Here is an 11,672-nt window from a genome sequence, read left to right as displayed (position 1 = left end):
TTTAAGAAAAAGGACATTAAAGATGCTTTTAGTTGAGCATAAAAACCTGACATTTTGGCAGTGGACCAAACATTACATCCAAGAAGAAGTTGTTTTCTTCAGTAACCACAAAGACATTCAGAAGACATACAGAAATTCATTTTTTATTTTTTTAATGTGAATTGAAGAGACTGAAGTGTGCTGTAAACACTTTAGGCTTTCCTGAAAAACATTGCTGACTGCAGTACTTGAGCAAACACTAGCCATCCACATTCAGGAGCAATTGAAAAACATCTAGTTTGCTTAAAATGCAAAATTATATTTAATTTTTAAAAGTTTGGTGCTTAGGCAGTCATTCTTGTTCTTTCATGTAAACATTTGTATCTCACTGCAGAAGCATATTTAGACATTGAAGTAGTTAGTGTAATTATTTAGCATAATGTAGTCTGCTGATATTTGCAGTAGATTGACATGAATGTGCAAGACACTTCCATAGCTGGCTACAATGTGAAGTGAAAAAATACTATACAAAGAGCCTTAATATTAAATTCCTAAGTCCTTAATTCAATTTATTTTATCATTAGTAGTCTATACTTTGGTTTATGTTATTCCTTATGCAAATATTTCAGTTAAAAACCTTGTATATCTTCTTCAAGGTTCCTTTAAATTGTATAATATCTGAGTGTTAAAAAAAACGTGGAATTTTTTAAAGACTAGAAATATTTAGCCCAAGAACTTTTTTAACCAGATTGTTAAAATACCTTATTTTAGAAATTCCTGAATTTGCCATTTTGGTTAACAGATGCAGTTTTTTAAGTATATTGAATTGCGGCTTACTTTTAGTTAAAATGTTTTTGGATTTTGGTGTTGGTTGAAATGAACCTGTACAGAGGTTGGGTTGTTCATGCATTGAATATTAATGGGGAAGAATCATGAAATTGTTCTAATAGTGTGCTTGGGTTGTTTCTCATTTAAACAGATACAGTACACTGAAACAACTGTCTCAATAAATTAGAATTTAAGAAAATGAATGTAAGTTAGATGCAAAGAACTGCATGTGTTGCACATAACAGCTAGATGGTGCACATGCTTCACTCTAAATTTGACCATGCCAAAACCATTACTGAGCTGAACAATCTGTTTCAGTACTTTTAAAAAATGGCTTACATTTTGGTGGACTGTAATTCCAGAAAAAATATGGGAAAGCCTCATACTTCGTTTCTTCATTAAATAAACCGTGATATTGAGTAACAGTATAAAAAGTCTTATATGCAAATCTAGCTCAATTAAAACAAGGATCAAGTGTTTTTTCCTTTTGACCACCTCACTTTTTGGACAACACTAGCAATTCTTTACAGTAACACCTCTAAATTGGACACAGAATTGATGGTCCTTGTTGTTTGCAATACACTAATCTCTGTGTTGTATTTAAAATATTTCTAAAGTTTCCAAATTTGGGATTTTTAAGACTGGAAAGTTAAGGGGGAAACTGAATACTGCCAATGCTTAGGTGTGAAGTATTGTTCATAATGAAAACCATGAAAGAGTTACTATGACAAGAGTTTACATCCCATAGTTTCATTTACATGTGAAGCAATAAATGGAAAAGTAACAAATGTTAGCATCGTCCACAGTGATTAACCTTATACCAGCCTTCCCTAACCTGATGCCCTCAAGACGTTGCAGACCACAACTTCCTTTATCCTGACCATTTGTGCTTGGGCTGATGGTTGTTGTTCAAAGCATCTGAAGATACTAGTTGAAACAGTCTCTGTTAGATAAACATATTTTGAAGCTTCTATATTAGAGTCAGTGCTATATCTTATATTGATTTAACACAGTACTCCAAACCTGAAGTTTTTAATAGGCATTATTTGTTTTCTATCTTCCTTTTAGTTTTGAATGAGAGTCAGATTCTAATTGTTCCTCTCAGTATATTAATCTGTCTAATACCAGATAAGTTTTCCTCCATCTTTCCTTCAGATTTTACAGCTTATTCAAGTTACACAATCCAGATACCCACCTGAAAGAGGACATGGGTAGAAGCTTACATTTCCGTCTCTACTGAAAAAAGGAGCATAAAAGCCCTGTTGATTGGATTTGGAAAGAGGAGGTTTCAGAAAATCGTAAGAATGCACTTTCTGCAGGATTCACAGAAGATGCCTCTATCTCACTTACCTTTCTACCTCAGCACCCATGTCATAGCCCAGTAAAGTTCCCCTGGCTTCAAGGGAGTATTTTTTTGGAATGTAGTATAGAGAAATGGCATGGAAAAATCAGCTTCCATTTGTTCCCTTCTATAGGCACATATTTGAATCCAGACGTCATGTTTTGACCAGCGATGCAGTGTGATATAATCTGTTCAGAAGTACATATGTATACAGTTGCAGCCTAACAAGACATCTTGGCAGTTTTACATTTTTAAGATGAAAGTGTTGCTTGCTCAAGTATTTGACCAACTGAACTGGGTTTTTTAAACATCAAAGTATGTCACACTGCATCCCTCCTGATTGTTTTACTGTGTTGCAATTAACCTGCTCCCAGGATTGCAGAGATCAACTGTTACCACATCTCACTGCAGGATGTGGAACACTGATGAGAACAGCGTGAAGTCCGAAGTACATATGGTAACATGGATTAAGGTTTCAATCTACATCTGTTGAAAATGTTTCAATAAAACATATTACAGATCTATGCTACATTACTCATATACATTTTCTTTGTACAATGGGCCTTACAGAATGGCATTGTCATATGCTTGAGCCATATATGTACATTTCTGTTAGCATCCTTAATTTTCTTTTACATGAAGATAATTACTCTGTTCTAGATTCTTTGTTAAAAGGAAAACCTTTTCATTCTTTTGATATAGCCATGTATAAAGAAATTCTTGTTCATCTAGATCTCTTCATCAACTTTAAATTTCAATTCACTATTATAAAACTTTTTCTCAAGGTAAAATAATCATGTATATCCATGTATTAAAAAGTAAAGAATTTCCATAATCCTTCTAGAAAGAACAAGGAAAAGGCCTTGTTCTTTCTGGACCATATAAGGTATCATTAATGGCCATGAGCAGCAGCATCTACAACAGGAGTGGGCGGCATATAAGTTAAATAAATAAACGGGTCCCCAGCCGCCAGTCCGCAGCCCAGTACCAGTCCGTGGCCTTGGCAGGACCAAGCTGCAGAGATAGATATTCCACACCCCACACGTATGCACAAATGGCCCACCCACCTGAGCATGCGTGCATGGGTGCCCTGCCCATTCCAATGCGGCCCCATCCATGTGCACGAGTGCGCCCTGCCCACCCATGCATGTGTGAGTGCCCCACCCACCTGTGTGCGTGGGGGTGCCCCCTCATGCACAGACCCCACCCCCCAACTGGTCTGCAGTTTGGAAAAGGTTGGGGACCACTGATCTACAAGATTCTCAACATCAGTTACGTGGATTTTTTACATCAACCAGAGGTGACTGCAACCTTGAAATACATCTTATGCTCAGTAGGTAAAAACATCAATTTGCCTAATTTAACACAGCGAGCTTCACCTACAGTACCTGGTGAATAAACAAAATTATAACCCCTAACTTGTGCTGGACTAGAGGCAGCTATATCTCTGTGCTGTTTCTCCCCATCCCCATAGCCAAAAAGAAACTCCATGTTTCAAACAGGTGTGTGTGTGTGGGGGGGGTGCAGTCACAGAATAATTGGCAGCCTTTTGGTCTTAAGACCAGAGGTGCAAAAATTCCAGCAACACTACAAAGCTGCTCAAGACAGCAGCCTCAAGAGGACTTAACATCATCTCTCACAGACAGTTATCGATTTCTGGACTTTTTTCTACCATTTTTGTGCTAAGTCTGAAGAAATGGAATTTTATCCACAAAAGCTTGAAATTTGTTTAATCTTTAGAGGTCCAATAAAAGGTATAATCCTTCTGAAGAGGCTGCGTGGGAAACTCCTCATGCCACATAGGCTTACCGGGACATGTATACATGAAGCTGTTCCTTATACTTAACTATTAGAATCTTTTGTGTTAGTGCAAAGGAATGTGTGAGCAATTTAAAAGACTATTTTTAAAATATCAGCTCTGATGCTGCATTTAATATTCACTTTGTTAAACAGTTTTCACTGTAAAACTTCATATTAAGGAAGGAGAGCCTCTCAGTGCACATACCTTTTTAAGTACCAGCCTTAAGAGAAGAGCTACCTTGAATTATAGTGATCAGAGTATTTTTGTATTTTGTTCAATGTCCCGATTTTTGCCTCCGAAGATGAGCCTACAGCAATATATTGTAGTACAGAAAGAACTGTTAATATTAATTATTGTACCATACCTCTACTAGCAAAAGCTTCCTTTGTTAGATATGCTGGAGCTAAGCAACAGGAAGCACATGCATGTGCATGTAGTGGTGCTAATGTGTGCACATTCACACGAAGAGAAAGGGGACATAATCTGGGATCTGATTAACCTGAAGTAAAAAACAGGATGAGGAGAAACAAAATGCCTTCAGTAGTTTGGAAGATGAAAGTCCAGTGCCAGGACAAGCACTGCTGTGCTTCATCTGTTAAACTTGCTTACTATTAAATGTTCCACAAATATGGTCACCAATAGTGACCAGAATTCCTTCCTCCAACAGCAATGTAGATGAAGTCAAAGCAAGAGTTCCTCCAGAGTTTGTGCATTGCCCTCAGAAAAAGGAATAAGGGTATCAGTTCATACCAGGCAGAGCATCTTGAGTTCTCAGTACTGAGTGGCTTATATGAGATGAGTTGAAAGCAACCACAAATAGCCAAAACTGTGGATTATACATATCTTCTAGGACGTTTATAGTAGCATATTCACAAGATTCTCACACAGTTCCCTACCTAGGCACCTGTATAGCTTTAATAAAGTTTGTTGCATCATACAGTGGTGCCTTGCTTTACGATTGCTCCATTTAACAACAAAACCGCATTACGACGAACTTTTTGCAATCGCTTTTGCGATCGCAAAACGATGTTTCCTATGGGGGAATTTCGCTTTGCGATGATCAGTTCCCTGCTTCGGGAACCAATTCTTCGCAAAACGATGATTTTCGGACAGCTGATTGGTGATTTCAAAATGGCCACCGGGTAAACAAAATGGCCCCCCACTGTTTTCTGGGACGGATTCCTCGCTGCACAGGCACCGAAAATGGCTGCCCTATGGAGGATCTTCGCTGGACAGTGAGTTTCCAGCCCTATCGGAACGCATTAAACGGGTTTTAATGCATTTCTATGGGCTTTTAAATTTCGCTTTACGATGTTTTCGCTCTACAGCGATTTCGCTGGAATGAATTAACATCGTTAAGCGAGGCACCACTGTATTTGATACTACCTGTAGTGATTACCTAGTGATGCATGGTCTTGGACATTGTGTGCTGTTTGCAATTTCTTAGTTTATAGACTTCTCCAGCAACATGTTTCCAAAATGAAGTCTACCAAGATGACAGACACTTCTGATCTATGCTGTAGGTTACATTTATTTGTTTCTGTAGGCCATAACTTCATATTTTAATTTTTCACTTCGACTTGGAAGTGAAGGAGAAAGCACACAAGCTGTTCTAGAAAACTATTGGGGGCCTCATACTATGAAGGCATCAAGATGTACAGTCATCTGCTGATTCTTCATTAAAGTATTCCTTTAACTAATGCATTTATAATTGTTTTTAAAAAACTACATCTGTGCACACTGATTTAAAATCCATTTAAACCATCAGTATTTAATAGTTGCACGGAGAGGAATATATAAATGCAAATAAACAGCTCAGGGGTGTTTAATGAGAATGTCCGGAAGTAAAAGAGTGGTTTATTATTGGAAATAGGCATTTATCCCATATTGAATTCCTTATTCAATTCAGGAAGGGGCCTTCTTAAAACGAAAATGAGTCTCTTTCATCCTATACAGTACACTAAATAATGAAGTTCTTAAAGTGAATGGTATTTTGCCAGTTAACATGTGTTTAGTTACATAATGCTAGCATCTCAAATGGGTATACAGTAATTCTAGTTTGCAAATCTATTGGAAATATAGGTTCTAACAAGGCAGTTGAATGTGCAAGCAGGGGGGACAGGATTGCAGCTGGAGATTGATAAACAAATAGTCAAGGAATACCTTACCTCCTTGAATCTCCAGGTAATCTCCAGGGTCAGATTACACTGCTGCCTCGCTTAACGTTTGCCCCGCATTACGATGAATCTGCTTTACGACCTTTTTGCGATGGTCTAAATGTAAATGAGGGAATTTCGCTTTGCGATGATCGGTTCCCTGCTTCGGGAACCGATTTTCGCTTTATGGCGATCAAAAACAGCTGATCGTAGGGTTTTCAAAATGGCTGCCGGGTGCTGAAAATGGCTCCCCGCTGTGCTTCGGGACGGATTCCTCGCTATACAGGTGAGCTGAAATGGCCACTGTATGGAGGATCTTCACTGGACCGTGAGTTTTTACCCCATTGGAACGCATTGAACGGGTTTCAATGCGTTTCAATGGGGTTTTTAATTTCGCTTTACGATGTTTTTGCTTAACTGTGATTTTCCTGGAACGGATTATCATCGTTAAGCAACAGTAGGGGTATGGTGTTGTCGTCTCGGACTTCACTCCACCTGGCATGTCCTGCCCACACGGGGGTCGCCCAGGGAACTGTATTCTCTCCTCCTCACCTCGTTCACTCTCTCCACTCTCTCCTTTTCCTCTCTCAACTTCCTCCGCCACTCCCTGGTTTCAGATTCTCCCCAATAAGAGGGTCTGGGGGGTATATCTCTCCTCCTTCTATAATCTGCCTCTTACTTTGGTAGCCTTAAAAAAAGTAAAGGTTCACTTGACATTTAGTCTAGTCGTGTCTGACTCTAGGGCGCGGTGCTCATCCCCGTCTCCAAGCTGTAGAGCCAGCATTTGTCCATAGACAGTTTCCATGGTCACATGGCCAGCGTGACTAGACACGGAACGCCGTTACCTTCCCACCATGGTAGTACCTATTTATGTACTTGCATTTTTACATGCTTTCGAACTGCTAGGTTGGCAGGAGCTGGGACAAGCAACAAGAGCTCACTCCACTGCTTGGATTCAATTTTAAGACTGCTGATCTTCCGACCTTGCAGCCCAGAGGCTTCTGCGGTTTAACCTGCAGCACCACCACTCCAGTCCATGGATCCTCCATCCGGACCCACTCCCAGCCTGGAGGCAACTGCCCTTCTTTCCTTTTTATCTCAGCTGTCCCTTTTATCTCTATCTCCACCCTTTTTCTCTGTTCAGTTCTGACCAATTTATCCCAAGTTCCCTCGACCATTAACCCTCGTATCTCTTCTTCCAATTCCCAAATATCTGTTTCCCGTTGTTCTGTCCTCTTAGGAGGTGAAGTGGGTAGAGTCTGTATCTCTCTTTCAACAGTGTGAGGGAGGGACAGCACTCTGGTGAGAAAGCTGCTACTCTCGCCCCGTCTCACACAAATTCTGTCAAACTAATTTGATCTTGTTTTTTTAAATCAGCTCACCTCCTTGATAGACAGAGGGAATGCTGTAGATATAGTATATCTTGATTTCAGTGAAGCGTTTGACAAAGTGCCCCATGATATCCTGATTAGCAAGCTAACTAGATGTGGGCTAGATAGATCAAGTGTCAGGTGGATAGACAATTGGCTACAGAATCATACTCAGAGGTTGATGATTAATGGGTCGTTCTCTAACTGGGAGGAGGTAACTAGTGGGGTAACCCAAGGCTCAGTCCTGGGCCCAGTGCTCTTCAATACTTTTATTAATGATTTGGATAAGGGAGTGCATGGAATGCTTGTCAAATTTGCAGATAATACCAAATTGGGTGGAATAGCTAATACCTTGATAGGATGGAACACTGGGCTGAAAGCAACAGAATGAAATTCAACAGGGATAAGTGCAAAGTACAGCACCTCGGAAAAAAAAACAATTGCACAGTTACAAGATGAGGGATACCTGGCTCAGCAAAACTACGAGTGAGAAGGATCTTGGAATTGCCGTAGATCACAAGCTAAATATGAACCAATAGTCTGATGTGGCTACAAAAAAGGCAAATGCTATTTTAGGCTGCATTAACAGAAGCAGTGTTTCCAAATCCTGCGAGGTGCTAGTCCCCCTCTATTCAGCACTGGTTAGGCCTCACCTTGAGTATTGTGTCCAGTTCTGGACATCACACTTCAAGAAGGATGCTAACAAATTGAAATAAGTTCAGAGGAGGGCGTCAAGGATGATCAGGGAGCTGGTAACCAAGCCTTATGAGGAAAGGCTGAAAGAACTGGGCACGTTTAGCCTTAAGAAAAGAAGAGGGGTGATATGATAGCACTTTCAAATATTTGAAGGGCTGTCATACAGAAGAGGGGCAAGATCTGTTCTTGATTATCCCAGAGTACAGGACATGCAACAATGATTCAAGTGAAAGGAAGCCAGATTTTGGCTGAATATCAGGAAAAACATCCTAACTGCTAGAGGAGTACGACAGTGGAACCAGTTACCTGAGGAGTTGGTGAGTAGTAGGGTAATGGTAGCTTTATTCAAACTCAAATTTGACAGGTGCCACGCCCCCTTTTGGACCCCCAGCAGCGGAAGGGGAGGGACTTCCGGCGTCTAGGCTCGACCCAGGCCCCTTCCGGCGGAAGGGGCTGGTCGAGCGGTGACGTCGGGGGTTGTGGGGGTCACCGTGGGCCTATAGGAGTGTATTCCTAGAGTCTGGGGTCCCCCGTGACCCTAGGGTGGCCTGAGGATTGGTCCCCGAGGGGTTGTGCCACCCCCACGGCCCTATGGACCAATGGGGAGCGGTTGGAGGGGCTTGGCTAGAAAGGGCGGCCCTAGGGCATGCCCCAGCATGCCTTTAGGCCCTGCATGACGTCAGGGGTTGTGGGGATCACCGTGGGCCTATAGGTGTCTTTTCCTAGAGTCTGGGGTCCCCCGTGACCCTAGGGTAGCCTGAGGATTGGTCCCCGAGGGGTTGTGCCCCCCCACGGCCCCTGTGGACCAATGGGGAGCGGGTGGAGGGGGTTTGGCTAGAAAGGTTGGCCCTAGGGCATGCCTCAGCATGCCCTAGGCCCTGCAAGGGTGGGAAAGTCCCGGGGATTTGCAGAGAAGCTATAAACGTGGTTCGGGACCCTTCTGCGCGCTCTTGCGGCTCTTTGCAAAGGTCTTGTGGCTTTAAAGACATGGCTGACAAGGAGAACAAAGCTCCCGAGGCATGCCAAAAGCTTGCGGGAAAGCCCGGGAGGCGTTTGCGTCCCAAAGGCTACTATTATGGGCCGGTGGGATTTTCCATGCCGTTGTGTCCATTAGGAACTCCTACAAGACTAAAGGCTAGCCTTCCCAAAGACCCAGAAAAGTTAAGAAAAAAATGCAAGTCTGCAGAAGACGTATTTGTATTTACCGCAAAGCCTAAGCAGAAGCCGAAAAACACAAGAAAACCGGACTGCACACTGATGTGGGGTGATGATGAAGATGCTGAGCCTCAGTGCGTTGATGGCGAACAAGGGATAAAAAGAGATTTACAGAAGCCGCCGGGTTTTGCGGAGATTGACGATGGTGCTGAGCAGCAAATGTTGGCAGAGGCTCCAGACGAAGGCTTTGAGAGTGATAAAGAGAACCAAGTCAACCTGGTAAGACCAATTTTCTTTTTAAAAAGTCTTATTAAGGGTTCCGTTATAAGGGCTTTAAATGCCATAGTTAAGGATTTATGCTAGGGTTGGGGGGGGGCGGGGCGGTAAAGGGCCTTTTAAAAATGACTAAAACCTTGTTTCATTTTCAATCACAGGAGAGCTTGTTTCAAGCTCAAACTCAGGAGGGCCCTGAACATGATGGTGATGATGATGATGAGGGGCTTGAATGTGACTGTGGATATTGGGCGCACAGAAAGGCCCTGAAAGCGGCAGGTTGCATCCCTTCAAGAGAGAATACTTCCTGAATGACTATATAACCTGCAAATATATCCTGTATTGTGTGTGTGTGTGTGTGCTTCTACCTGTACCTTCTGCTGTATTGCGTGTGTTTCTACCTATGTCTTCTGTAAAAGCTAAAATGTCTGCCCTGTATTTCTACTAGCACTGAGATTTAGATGTATGCTTTACAATATTCTTGTAATATACTGTCTTTTAATAAAGAGTCTTTATTGTACCATACATTGCTCATATATGTGCTAATGGCTGAGCTGGATGCACGGGGGAAATTATTGCACAATATCTATTATACACCCTCATCAGCGGGGAGTTTTGGAGGTCTGAAGCCTCTCTTTAGGGAGGCCAAAAAACAGGTGAAAACCTTGAAACTCGGAGATGTTTCTCGATGGCTGTCCGACCAGGATGCCTATACGTTGCATAGGCCTGCTAGAATTCATTTTAAAAGAAATAAGACCGTGGTTTCCAAAATAGATGATCAATGGCAGGCAGATTTGGTTGATATGCAACAATATGCTCGGCACAACAAGGGTTGCAAGTATATTCTGGTCTGTATAGACATTCTTTCTAAGTACGGCTGGGTAAAAGCGCTCAAAGGCAAAACAGGCAAAGAAGTGGCCAGAGCCTTTGAAGCCATTTTCAAACAAGATGGAAGAAAACCTGACAAAATACAGACGGATCGTGGCGGTGAATTTCTAAACAGACCTGTAAGCAGTTTATTCAAGAAATGTGGAATACAGCATTTTGTCACCAATAATGAGGTCAAAGCAGGGGTTGTTGAGAGGTTTAACAGAACATTAAAAACAAAAATGTGGAGGTATTTCACGGCTAATAACACCTACAGGTATGTGGATGTATTACCGCAGTTCCTTAAAAGTTATAACCATAGCCTTCATAGAACTATTAAATGTAGGCCTGTAGATGTGAATCATCACAATGACATGGTCGTCTGGAAAAGAGTCTATGAGCCCTCTGTTGGAACCAAAAAAGAAGTTCCAAAACTCAGAAAAGGGGACCGTGTGAGGGTTTCTAAAAGGAAGGGTGTATTTGATAAGGGCTATGAACAGAATTTCACCACCGAGATATTTATTGTGGACCGTGTTGTAAAAGGTACAGAGAGACCTGTATATCAGCTAACGGATTATGATGGGGATGCCATAATCGGAACTTTCTATCCTGAAGAACTGCTGAAGATCAATGACAGGGAAGACCGGTTGTACAGAATTGAAAAGATTTTGGGCACAAAAGGTCGAGGTCGAAGAAAGCTCCACCTAGTCAAGTGGTTAGGTTGGCCTAGTAAGTTTAACAGCTGGGTGTCAGCCTCAGAGGTTTCTGAGATCGTATAGGGACAGAGAAGCAAAATGGGAGATTATGGTTTTTACATCACACTACCCAGCAACGCCTGTAAGAAGGTTTTTCCTCAAAATACAAATGCCAGCTTTACGACAATGTTGCCCAAGCCCTTAGATTTGATTGGTGTTTGGGAAGTTGGTCTAGCAGAGATACAGTATCCTCGGAGCTGGTACACACTCCTGAAAAATACCCCATTTTCAATTTCTGAGGGTACAAATAAATGGATCTTTCAGTTACACAGGGGCTATTACAAGGACATTCCTGATCTTCTGAACAACATGAATGACACTATAAAACAAGCTATAGATCTACAAGAAACATGGTTGGCCTACGACCCCGTCATGGGAAAAGTTAGATTCACAGGCCCTGAAAATTACTTATTTTCAGCGGGTGCTGAGTTAGCCCACATTTTGGGGGCC

The sequence above is a fragment of the Pogona vitticeps genome, chromosome 3, assembly GCF_051106095.1.
Source record: "Pogona vitticeps strain Pit_001003342236 chromosome 3, PviZW2.1, whole genome shotgun sequence".
NCBI lineage: Eukaryota > Metazoa > Chordata > Lepidosauria > Squamata > Agamidae > Pogona > Pogona vitticeps.
The sequence above is the reverse complement of the archived record's forward strand: the minus strand, read 5'-3'. Positions refer to the sequence as shown.